The sequence below is a fragment of the Notechis scutatus genome, chromosome 1 (assembly GCF_049901735.1).
Source record: "Notechis scutatus isolate UNSWTSFEM ecotype Mainland chromosome 1, rNotScu1.2, whole genome shotgun sequence".
Taxonomy (NCBI): Eukaryota; Metazoa; Chordata; class Lepidosauria; order Squamata; family Elapidae; genus Notechis; species Notechis scutatus.
This window is the reverse complement of record NC_142009.1, coordinates 340,313,621-340,327,122: the sequence shown is the minus strand read 5'-3', so window position 1 is coordinate 340,327,122 and position 13,502 is coordinate 340,313,621.

Below are 13,502 nucleotides of genomic sequence, written 5' to 3'. Positions count from 1 at the left end.
CTACTGGGGATTATTGTGGGTAATAAACCAACCCCGTATATATTGTCCCCCAGAATGACCCGCTGGTCTGAATTCTTGGTGGCGTACAACTACACCTTGCAACACCGCCCGGGGAAATCAATTCTCCACGCTGATGCATTGAGCAGAACGCCGCTCCCAGAATCGGTTGAAGATCCAGCCCCAACCATCACAACGCTACAAATTGAGACTCTACACGCGCCGCCACTGACGGCGAGAGACATTGCCCTCGAAACAAAACGAGATCTGGTCCTGCAACACATCCTACGCTGGGTTGAACGTGGTTGGCCAACAGAACAACTATCACCTGAATGGGCGCCTTTCAAAGCCCGCCAAACCGAACTGTTTTCCCAAAAGGGCTGCATCTTGTGGGGCGATAGAGTCGTAATCCCGGACAAACTACAACGAACTGTTTTAGCGGTATTGCACGACGGACATCCGGGCATTGTGCGGATGAAAGCACTCGCACAGAGCTATGCCTGGTGGCCAGGAATCGACAAAAGAATCGAGGCCTGGGTCGCTACTTGTCAACGTTGCCAGGACGTCAGCAACGCCCCACCTAAAGCAAGCCCAACCGAATGGGAAACTCCAAGGGGACCATGGTCCCGTATTCATATTGACTTTAAGCGGGCCTACAAAAGGGCACACTTTCCTTATTACTGTCGACGCCTATTCAAATTGGCTCGAGATCCATCGAATGAACACAACTACAACGGACTCAGTTATCAACAAATTAAACAGGCTATTTGCCACACATGGTTTTCCGGACGTTCTGGTCTCGGATAACGGCCCACAGTTCACAGCATTACCATTTGAACAATATCTTGCTGACCGGGGCATCCGCCATGCGCTAACCTCGCCCGCGCACCCTGCGGCGAACGGACGTGCAGAGCGCATGGTACAGTTTGTAAAAAAGACCCTCCACAAAATGGAATTCGGAAACATCGATGAAAAAATCAATCGAATTTTATTGTTGCAGCACATCACGCCCCACAGCGTTACCAACAAAACGCCCGCCGAACTTCTCATGGGGCGGAAACTGCGATCGCACCTTGACTGGCTCCACCCCGCATACGCACCTGAAAAGCCTTTCGGCTCCAGCAGCAAATGCCGGGATTTTAAGGTAGGCGATTTAATCTTTGCCAGAAACTTCTCCGGCGACCCTTTGTGGATACCCGCAACCGTCACCAATCTCACAGGGCCTAGATCTTACCGCCTGCTAACAGACGATGGGAGGGTGTGGAAACGCCACATAGACCAACTCCGTTCGAGATTACCACCCAGCGCCCATGGCTCCCCGGGTTCACCAACTGAGGGGGGAGGACTTCGATATGACAGATAGCAGGCCAACAGAAACCCTACGTCCCAGCGAAGTACCGGGAATCGAAGCAAGGGAGGGAGTTGACTTTCCCATGGGACGTGAACACGGGGGAAACCGAACTGCGAAACCCCGAAGAAACACTGATTGGTGGGGACAACCACGACGAAAGCAACACGGAAATTCCATGCAGCGAAACGGAGCTTAACAGAGATCATCCAAACGCTCCACCGGAACCGGACTTTAGGCCTAACCCGGTGGAACCACGGAAATCATCCAGACAGACCAAACGGCCTGTCTATCTTGAGGATTTTGTTACAGCTCCCCTCAAACGGAACCCAAGGGGGAGGGGTGTTGTGAATCAATAAAAAAGTAACTAGCCCAAATGCAAAGCAGGTTTTGAAGCCTGCACACCTGATTGGTCCTTAAACAACGAACAAGGATTGGTCCATAACAAGTCCCTGATTGGCCAATTCTAGGACACTTCTTATTGGGTATTAGTTGAACTTGTTGCACATATTATTGGTTAATAAGGTAGCAGCCAACCCTATAAAAGGGTTACTGCTGCCCATAGCCTTGCTCTGTTCTGTTCTATCTACTGTTATTAAAGAGTTGAAGTCACTTGTCAGATGTCTGGTCTCCATTATTCGCCAAACTTAACAACATCGATTATATAAGCATCAAAATATTTACTAATCAGTTTTTCTCTCTCATTTAATCCATATTTTACATAAATTTACTCATCTAACCTCTGTATCTATCAACTAGCCATTTGTAGAAAAGTTCCCATGTTATAAAATATTCCGAATCTTCTTTTTCTTTCATTTTTAGAGGATACTTTCTAATAACGATTGATATTATCTTATATATGTTTTTACGTACATGATTATAATGATTATGTTTATATTTTAACACTTTGGACACCTAGAAAACACACTGTTCAATATAGAAATGGAATTTGTGATACAAAACAATAAATATATTTCTAAACAAGGGCCTCCATCCTGTAGCTTTTTTCCAAAAAAATTGGTAATTCACTTTGAGCGGAGTATCTTCCAGTTACAGTGAAATACAAACAGAAGACCAGGCTTCTGAATGCTTTTCCTTTGCTATGTATAAGCAAGATGGGTTTGTTCGATAAATTATACTCTGTTAATGAGCTTACATTCACAACTTTTCTGTTTATCTTTGACTAATGTATCGCTTTATAAAACCCAAGTAAGGCCACACCTGGAATACTGCAACCAATTTTGGTTTCCATTGCTCTATTTTGATAGTTCAATCCACATTGTGCAGCCAGTGAATCATTCAGTCTTTACCTTGGTCAGATTTATTTTATTTATTTTTTATTTATTTGATTTGCCAATTGTTTACAAGATAATAAGTATAAGTGTATACGTAGTTGTGAATACATGAAATGGGTACATATAAGAAAAATAAAAGAAGAATAAGAGAAACAATAGGACAGGGACGGTAGGCACGTTGGTGCGCTTATGCACGCCCCCTACAGACCCCTTTCCTTATATTATCTCCATTCCCCCTTTCATTATATTATGTTGTCCAAGTACCTGAGAAATCTTGAAATTGCCAAACAGGGTTGACATCTGGTGTGAAATTCTGGAGTTGAGGCCCCCAAGGACAGAGAGAACATTGTCCTGCGTGTCACACTTATAGTTGGGAAACACTTTTCCCCGGCTGGAGAGCAGAGAGATTCTGACATCTTTGGTCATGCTTGCATACTGGTTCTCTTCATAGATGCGGAAGCCCAGGGTGATTTATTTATTTATTTATTTATTTATTTATTTATTTATTTATTTATTTATTTATTTATTTATCTATTTATTTATTTATTTGTTTATTTATCTATTTATTTATTTGATTTGCCAATTGTTTACAAGATAATAAGTATAAGTGTATACATAGTTGTGAATACATGAAATGGGTACATATAAGAAAAATAAAAGAATAAGAGAAACAATAGGACAGGGACAGTAGGCACGATGGTGCGCTTATGCACGCCCCCTACAGACCTCTTAGGAAAGGGTGAGGTCAATAGTAGACAGTCTAAGGTTAAAGTTTTTGGGGTTTGGGGAAGAGACTACAGAGTCGGGTAGAGTATTCCAGACATTGACCACTCTATTGCTGAAGTCGTATTTCCTGCAATCAAGTTTGGTGCGGTTTACTTTGAGTTTGTATCTATTGTGTGCTCTTGTGTTGTTATGGTTGAAGCTGAAGTATTCATTGACAGGTAGGACATTGCAATGTATGATTTTATATACCATGCTTAAGTCAGACCGAAGACGGCGTAATTCAAGGTTTTCTAGTTTTAGAATTTCAAGTCTGGTGGCATAAGGTATTCTAAACGAGTAGAAGAGTGGAGAACTCTTCTTGTGAAATATTTCTGGACTTTCTCAATTGTGCTAATATCAGATACGAAATGAGGGTTCCAGGCTGATGAACTGTATTCGAGTATTGGTCTAGCAAATGTTTTGTATGCTCTGGTTAGTAGTGTGATATTACCAGAGAAAAACTACGTAGGATTAGGTAGTTGGGGAGAAGCTGTGGCCTCCCAGATGGCAAATGCCAAGGCCAAGAAATTTTGGTAGTTCTTGGGAATAGGTCTTTGTTGCAAGTGTTGGAGGACAAAAGTTAGAGAGGAGCAGGAGTGAGGTTTTTGTTAAGAAAGCATTATCAGGATTCTAGGAGTTTATCATAAAACAGATCAATATAATTTATTTTACTGCTGTCAAAAAACAGGGTTGCTATCAAGCAGTTGATCAATCTGTTATTATTGTCAACCGTGTTATGTAAAAGCCTTCCCACCCTTTCTCTCTGCAGGACATTTCTGTGAGTTGATACACAAGTGATAATTTACAGCATGAGCTCAGTTCAAGTCTGTATTGAGTTTTCCAAAATGAAGTTTTCAATCCAGTTAAGGAAATGCGGCTTATTATCTTAATAGTTTATTATGGGAATCTTTACAGGCTGACAACTCAAGCCCTTTTTTTCCCAATCAGGCATCCTTCACCTATTATGTCACATCATAGTCATGTTGATTTAGGGGGCTTTACAAATCCAATAAATACAATGAAATTGAATTAAATGGAATGCTTCATTTTTATTGGCTAGCAACAATTAAGCCTAAATATCTAGATGGGCCCCAGTTAGAAAGTGTCTCAGAATGTGGAACTGTTTCTGTTGGAGAGTCTCCAAGAAACTCGCTCCACTGATCTAGAAGTTAGTCCAGGATTAACAGGAAATTTGTGGGAAGGCAGAGTCGGTTGGACAAAAGACAGACCTTCTCTACATTTGATGTAATGCAAGCATGAAGGATGGTGTTACCAATCATCAGAGTAATGAGATGGGAAGATGAGTTCAGTCCAGCTATAAAATAGAGTAACCTAGCATTATTTCTCCCCAAGTTCAGCCCAAACTGATTTTGTTGCAATGTGTACCTTGCCTTCAGGAACATGGAGAGAAGGTTGATTCCCTATTCACTGTGACGGACGTGAGGAGGGGATGACAGAGAGATTGGCTCATCAAGAAGAATCTATGTGTTCTGACTAGGAAGGTTCCACATCAACAGACGCTGTTCAAGGCTGCCCTTTCCACGTTGCCCTGAGAAAAAAGACAACCAAGGAAACACTTATAGAGACAGGGCATCCCAATCAGCGGGAGGCTCATGTAGCTGCTGTAGAACTACCGTAATGGAGAAAGGCAGGTTTCCACTGATGATGAGATCTCCGGGTCTGTAATAGTCTTTTTGCTCTTCTAAAGGTCTCCAGAAGCAGTTTGGGTCCATCTGGATGGCTTCAGGCAAGGTCCAAAGCAACACTAACAGTGAAATCATTGGTCACATAAAGATTTTTTTTTTCCTAGAGCAAGCCAAAGGAGGGGTTGCAGGAATTGTGATCTCTGATGACTTCAGAAGGTTCAAGGGGACTTTTAAAGCTTCAGGAGAAGAGTTCGTCTAAAGGGGTCCAGCTATAGTATTCAGAGCATGTGGATAAACATGTTTTGACTGAAGCTCTTTAGGCTTAAGGAGGGATAATCTCTGGAAATTCACTGAGATGAAGTAAGAATTACTAGTGTTTCATGAATCCCAGGAGAGAGAAATGTCCACATTGCCCCCATAACTCTGGAGTCCTTGGCAGTTGGCAAGAGGAAAAGTTACTTGTGAAGCCACAATTATGTGTTTCTTTCTGGGATTTTGACAACTGTGTTTGGGGAATCATGCAGCTTTAGAGTTCGAAGGACTTGGGGATCACCTGGTTCAATCCCCTTAATATTAGGATATGCATGATGCACATTTTTTATTTTTATTTATTTTATTTGTCAAGCATGTATTAAGTAACAGTTATAATAAGAACATGATTATGATTACATGAAATGGGTATGAATAAAAGGGAGACATTATGACAGGGAAGGTAGGCACATTGGTGTGCTTATGCACACCCCTTACAGACCTCTTAGGAGTGGGGTGAGGTCTGAAGTTGTATTTTTTGCAATCGAGTTTGGAGCGGTTTACCTTAAGTTTGTATCAATTGTGTGCTCGTATATTGTTGTGGTTGAAGCTGAAGTAGTCATTGACAGATAGGACATTGTAGCAGATAATTTTATGTACTACACTTAGGTCGGATCAAAGGCGACATAGTTCTAGGTTGTCTAAGCCTAAATTTCAAGTCTGGTTGTGTAAGGTATGTTAGGAATGTAAGTCACCTAACAGTTATTTGGGTTGGAAATATATAAACCAGGATGGACATTTTAATCCTGTATCTTTAAGAGAATGCTAAAACTGTAATTGAGGTACCTCAACAAGGTATTCTGTTGCAAGCAGAAGAGTGGAGGACTCTTTTTGTATAATATCTCTGGACTCTCTCAATTGTATTAATGTCTGATATGCAGATAAGCTGTATTCAAGAATTGGTCTAGCAAATGTTTTGTATGCTCTAGTTAGCAGTACAAGATTACCAGAGAAGAAGCTACACAAGATTACGTTAACAACTCTTAATGCCTTTTTGGCAATGTTGTTACAGTGGGCTCTGGCACTTAGATCATCAGAGATGAGAACTCCAAGGTCCTTGATAGAGTGAGGGTCATCTACAAGGTTTTGTCCATCCAGCTTGTATTTTATGTTCAGCTTGTATTTTTTTTGCCAATGTGGTAAGACAGAGCATTTGTTGGTTGAGATTTGAAGTTACCAGTTGTTTGACCATTATGACACATATCCGAGGTCTTTTTGAAGGGTAGCAGTGTTGTTGTGGTGTTGAATAGTTTTACATCATCAGCGAAGAGAACGCAGTTGCTTTTGATATGATCGCAAAGGTCATGTATGTTATGATATGTACAGAATAACCCTTGAGTAACAAGGATATGCACATGGAAATGTTTATGAGAGTAGTTATGAATAATTATTCAGCCACACACAGATACACTAAATTGAGTTAGTTTACCTTAAGAAATAGCACAGTCCAATAAACGGTCCAGGTCATATACATTTTACAGTCCAAAGAATATCCAATTACAAAATCTTCTAACTGGTTGCCTTTGTCATTTTCAGTAAACAAAAATATCAAAGTATGAGTACAGCATAAATACAACAGAGAATCTTAGATAGCAACAGAATGTCAGAGAGACAGAATTTCAGACAGAGCAAGCTATGATCTCTAGCTCCCTCTTATGGTAATTTGCAATATAATCAACCAATCGGAATATAGTATAAATCAATACAGTGATTTTGTCTTAAAGCTACAAACATACATTGTTGGTTTATATATTGCCAACCCAACTAATTGGTGGACAGATTCCTAACATTTTCCCCTTTTGGTAGGTCAGTATATAATACATTACATCTTTAAACCATAATTCTCACAACACTCTTTATGCTTAATTGCACCTTGAGCTTTTGTGAAATGATCTGCAATATTATGTTCAGTCATGCAGTATTCTAACCGAATTAATTTATTTTGAACACACTGTCTAACATTCAAATATCTCAAATCAGTATGTTTAGACCTTGTTTTAACAGCTAAATTAGTAGCCATACTAATTGCAGATTGATTGTCTTCATAAACAATAAACGGATCACATACAGTAATTCCAATATCCTTCAACAATTGTTCATAATATATCAATTCTGTACACATTAATGATAAACATGAGAATTCCGCTTCCATAGTGGATAAACTAATATGTTGTTGCCTAATAGACTTCCATCCTATTAAAGCATTACCCAACATTACCACTATACCTGATGTTGACTTACGAGTCATTATATCAGTCACAAAACTTGCATTAGCATATGCAGTTAACACTAATTCATTACTTGGTCCTAAATATAATGAATAATTGATTGTGTGTTTTAAATCAGTGCCCCCCAACCTTTTTGGTCCCACGGACCGGTACCAGCAAGGATTTGCTCAGTCAGATAAGGACTATGATGAAGTGTTTGCACCTAGACTGAGAGCAAATACATTGATAGCAGCATGAGTTTGGGCAGCTAAGAATAAATGTAAAATAAACCATGTAGATGTTGAAACTGCATATCTACATGCACCTTTACAACCTTTACAAGACTAATCTTGCTTTATGGGTAATAATCCCATCCACACCAGTCTTTATCTTATACACCCATTTGCAACCTATTGCATGCTCACCTGGTGGTAACTTTACATCTCCATACACCTCTAAATCCTTTAATGATTTTAACTCCCTATTCATAGCTTCCTGCCAAGCTACCTGATCCTTTGTAGGATACAGTTTTATTTCATTGAAGTTAGAAGGTTCTGTATTAACCTGACATGCAATGCTTGCTTGAAATCTTTCAGGTGGACGTCTCTCCCTAGTTGACCTCCTAGGCAACTCAGTACATGTTGTTGGCATGTCCTCTTCCTTTACCTCCCCTATCAAATCCTCATCTTCTACAGTCATAGAAGGTTCTTCTATTGATGATTCCTCCATTGAGGATTCCTCCACTATCTTATCATCAATATTATCATTAAGATTATCAGTAAACAATGGAGTCTCAACAACAACACTGTACCTTATTATATTCCTGTTCAAGCTTTCTTCAGCCAACATGCTCCCAAAATTTAGCAATTGCACTGCAATATACATTAGTAGTACCTGGCTCCCAAAATCTAAATGATCTATGATTAGCTTCATAACCTACAAAATATAATTTTCTTGCTCTATGCTGTCCCTTTCACCTTACTTGCGTGGGAATATGAACCCATGCTGGGGTTCCAAATGTATGTAAATAACTGAAATCTGGCTTTTTTTCCATTCCAATGAGTAAATGGTAATTCACCAGTGTTAGGTATCTGTCTACCAATTAGTTGGGTTGGCAATATATAAACCACCAGTGTATGTTTTGTAGCTTTAAGACAAAATCACGGTATTGATTTGTACTGTGTTCCGATTGGTTGGTTGTATTGCAGATTGCCATAAGAGGGAGTTAGAGATCATGGCTTGTTCTCTCTGACATGCTGTATCTCTGACATTCTGCTCTCTCTGACATTATGTCTCTCTGACATTTTGTTGCTACCTAAGGTTTATGCTGTGCTTATACTTTGATATTTTTGTTTACTGGAATGAAAAAGGCAACCGGTAAGAAGACTTTGTAATTGGATATTCTTTGGACTGTAAAACATATATGACCTGGACCATTTATTGGACTGTGCTATTTCTTAAAGTAAACTAACTCAATTTAATGTATCTGTGTGTGGCTGAATAATTATTCATAACTACTCTCATAAACGTTTCCATGTGCATATCCTTGTTACTCAAGGGTTATTCTGTACATATCATAACAACCAGTCATTGAATTCGCTACGTTATTTAAAATATGGTTAGCACACATTATTGCTTCACCCCAAAGTTTCTCTGATAAACCAGAATCTGAAATCATAGTCCTAGCCATAGCCTGTACTGTTTGTCCTCTACGTTCAATATATGAGTTTTGTTGTGGTCTATAAGGAGCAGAACACTTATGTTCAATGCCAGCTTTCTGTAACATGGCTTCAAATTCTCCATTGGTAAATTCAGTACCATTATCTGTTACTAAGCGAATAACTTTCTGTTTCTTTTTCCTTTCGGCAAATACATCAATTCAGAATATATGGGATACAATGAAGGCATATGTTAGAGGCTTGATAATAGACTATACAAGGAAAAGGAAATTTTCTTGATTGCAAGCATTGCAATTTAAATACTTTGTACAAGGTGTTAATTTTATACCATTAGATAACTCAACAGTTTTCTTCAGCATTTTGAAATTTATATGTCCCATACGTCTATGGAGCAGATGAATACATTCATCATGAGGCTTTTTATTCTCATAAACTGAGTTAGCATTAATTAATGGATTATCATGTATAATAAACAAACCATTATCCAATCTTGCAGTAATGCTTTTACCCTGTTTTTCAATTAAACATTTATCTCCCCGAAAGGTTACAACAAATCCTGCTTTTACCATTGCTCTTACAGATAGCAAGTTAAATATTAGTCTAGGCGCATCTAACATCGGTAAACGTTCATTAATATATGAACAATATGCAGTACCTTCTCCAGATGCTCTCAATTTCCATCCATTAGCTAATGATACATGCTGTTTACTCTTTGTCATGTTAATAAACCTCTCTTTACTTTTAGTTATACACTGCGATGCTCCACTGTCAACTACCCATATATCATGGTTTACAGTTGTAGTTGTACTTGATATGGCTAAACTTACATCTTTATATGCTCTCTGTATATTAATAGCATTCTGTTTCTTACCCTTTTTACAGTATCTGGCTATATGACCTTTAGTCCCACAAGAAAAACATTTCCTAACAATATAGGCAGTTGAAGACAGTTTTTCTTCCTGTGGTTGTCTTTCTCTGAGTTGATTTCTATCTTGCCTTCTTCTTGACTCTTCTAACAGTCTTCCAGTTATGCCAGTCCATGGAAGTTCATCTCTGTTTAAAACTTCCAATGAAGACACATAATCATCATAAGTTTCATTCAAAGAAGAAAGAATGATGTAAACTTGATGCAACTCTGAGAAAATCAGCTCCTTTTCATGTAGCTCTTGTAAAGTCCTTTTCATAAACTCCAAATGAGTTAACATATCGCCACCTTTCATAAGACGGTCTCTAAACAGTTTACGTGTAAGGTGTATGTGTGCACCCATACTATCTCGAACATAAATCCTCTTCAAAATGTCCCAACACCTAGCAGCAGATTCTTCACCATGAATATGGATTAACTGCTGATCACTCAATGTCAGTCCAATTATACTAAGAGCCTTTCAATTATCCCGGTTAAAGTCAGCTATTTTCTTTTTATCTTCATCATTCAATGGGTCCTAAGCTGTTACATCCTTTGGACTATTAACTACAGTCCATAATCTGACTTTATGGAGAAGTAGGCTGCACTTCATAGACAAGGAAACATAGTTTGTTCCATCCAACTGGGTTATCTGGGATATACTGGTTGACTGTTTTTGCACCATTGGTAGTTTAACAATGAACCACAATCAGCTGGCTGAATATGAAACTGTGTATTCACACTGATTCTCAATATCTCTCTAGGCCCATAACCAATGTTATGATCAGGGGGTGTGTTTCTACCAGTTCTGTCCACCTCTGTAGAACTGGTAGCTCTGAAGAGCAGCAGACATAGAACCGGTTCTATGTCTGCTGATGTTTTTGCCCACCTGCCCACCCGGGCTCTTACCTGATCTTTATTTCCTGATTTTTCAACTTCAGCTGCTGAACGAGGCACAGCTGCAGTTAAAAATGCAGGAAAAGAGGGCTGTTTCAAAGGCTGCTTCTCTGCACCCAGCGTGCTAATGAAGATTTACAGGTGCGCGCTTGCAGCTTGCAGGGAAGCACATCATAAATCACCAAACCTCGTAAATCCTGAACCGGTAGTTAACCCTGTTGTATCCCACACCTGGTTATGATATGTACAGAATAACTCTTGAGTAACAAGGATATGCACATGGAAATGTTTATGAGAGTAGTTATGAATAATTATTCAGCCACACACAGATACACTAAATTGAGTTAGTTTACCTTAAGAAATAGCACAGTCCAATAAACGGTCCAGGTCATATACATTTTACAGTCCAAAGAATATCCAATTACAAAGTATTCTTACTGGTTGCCTTTGTCATTTTCAGTAAACAAAAATATCAAAGTATAAGCACAGCATGAATACAACAGAGAATCTTAGATAGCAACAGAATGTCAGAGAGACAGAATGTCAGAGAGAGCATGCTATGATCATTAGCTCCCCCTTATGGTAATTTGCAATATAATCAACCAATCGGAATATAGTATAAATCAATACAGTGATTTTGTCTTAAAGCTACAAACATACATTGTTGGTTTATATATTGCCAACCCAACTAATTGGTGGACAGATTCCTAACAATGTATGTAAAGTAAAAAGAGTGTTGTTCTAAAACGCTGCCTTGGGGGACTCCACTGTTAATAGGTACAGGATTTGATATAGCGTTCCCTATTTTGACCACTTGTTGCCTGTTTGACAGGAATGCAGCTATCCAATCATACAAGGGGTCCAGAAAGATTTTAGTTTTAGAGGTAATTTGTCAGGTGCCACTGAATCAAAGGCTTTACATAAGTCTATGTAAATTATGTCTATTGCTTTGCCCTGATTGAGTTGTGTAATACATATGTTTTTGCAGTGTGGGAGTTGAAGATTACAGGATATTTTTTTTCTGAAACCAAATTCTTGGTGGGAAGGAGGTTGCTTGTCTTGTTATAAAAATAACTGAATGAAAGAGATACACAGACAAGCAATAAATCATATTTTGAGATCAGAGGTTTATTTCATGAGCAATTTGGAACATGAAAAGCCATCATAACATAACAACATTTCAGTAAGATAATACTTACTAACAACCCATTACAATGAGGTCCAGTAGCTAACTCCAGAAAGGATAGCTACCATCAGCAGCCCTGATATGAGATTTACCCCCTTATTTATACCCTTTTTCTGAAGCCCACCCAGTAGTATGTAATCTTACTGGATGTAAGATTGTCTCCTCATACTGACCATAAGTTGATTGAACATCATCATCATGTCTAATAATCATCAGCCATATCTAATAAAATGAAATTCAACATAGAGAAAAGTAAAGTACTACACTTAGGCAAGAACAACCAAAAGTACACATATAGACTGGGTGAAACCAGGCTCAATAGCAGAGGGATCTTGAAGTCTTAGTGGACAACCAGCTAAATAGGAGCCAGCAGTGTGCAGCAGCCACCAAAAAAGCTAATGCAATCCTAAGTTGTATTAACAGAGGGATACAATCAAGATCCAGGGAAGTACTAATATCACTCTATAAAGCCTTAGTAAGACCACACCTAGAGTACTGCATCCAGTTTTGGTCACCACATTATAAAAAAGATGTTGAGACTCTAGAAAAAGTACAGAGAAGAGCAACCAGGGTGATTAGGGGACTGGAGGCTAAAACATACAACGAACGGTTGCAGGAACTGGGCTTGGCTAGTCTAGGGAAGAGAAGGACCAGGGGAGACATGATAGCGGTCTTCCAATATTTGAGGGGCTGCCACAGGGAGGAAGGGGTCAAACTATTTTCTAAAGCTCCTGTAGGCCAGACAAGGAATAATGGATGGAAACTGAACAAGGAGAGATTTAACCTGGAAATAAGGGGAAACTTTCTGACAGTGAGAACAATCAACCAATGGAACAGCTTGCCCTCGGAATTTGTGGGAGCGCCATCAGTTGAGACCTTCAAGAAGAGATTAGACTGCCATTTGTCAGAAATGATGTAGGGTCTCCCGCTTGGGCGGGGGGTTGGACTAGATGACCTACAAGGTCCCTTCCAACTCTGATTATCTGTATCTGTATGTAGTTTTGTCCTCTTTTATCTGTAAGTTCATTAAACAAGCAAGAGAAGATCATACAAGTTTGTCTTCCTTCCCACTCAATGATGAACAACTCATGAATCGATCATTCTGATTGATTGGTGTATTCCATTTAGTCTCACTTACAATATATAATTGTAATTATAATTGAAAAAGAGGGAAATGGTAGGAAAAGGAAAATACACATTAATATTTACTTCACATGATCTTACATATTAATAAACTATATTTCTCTATTAAGTTAATAATTAAGTTAG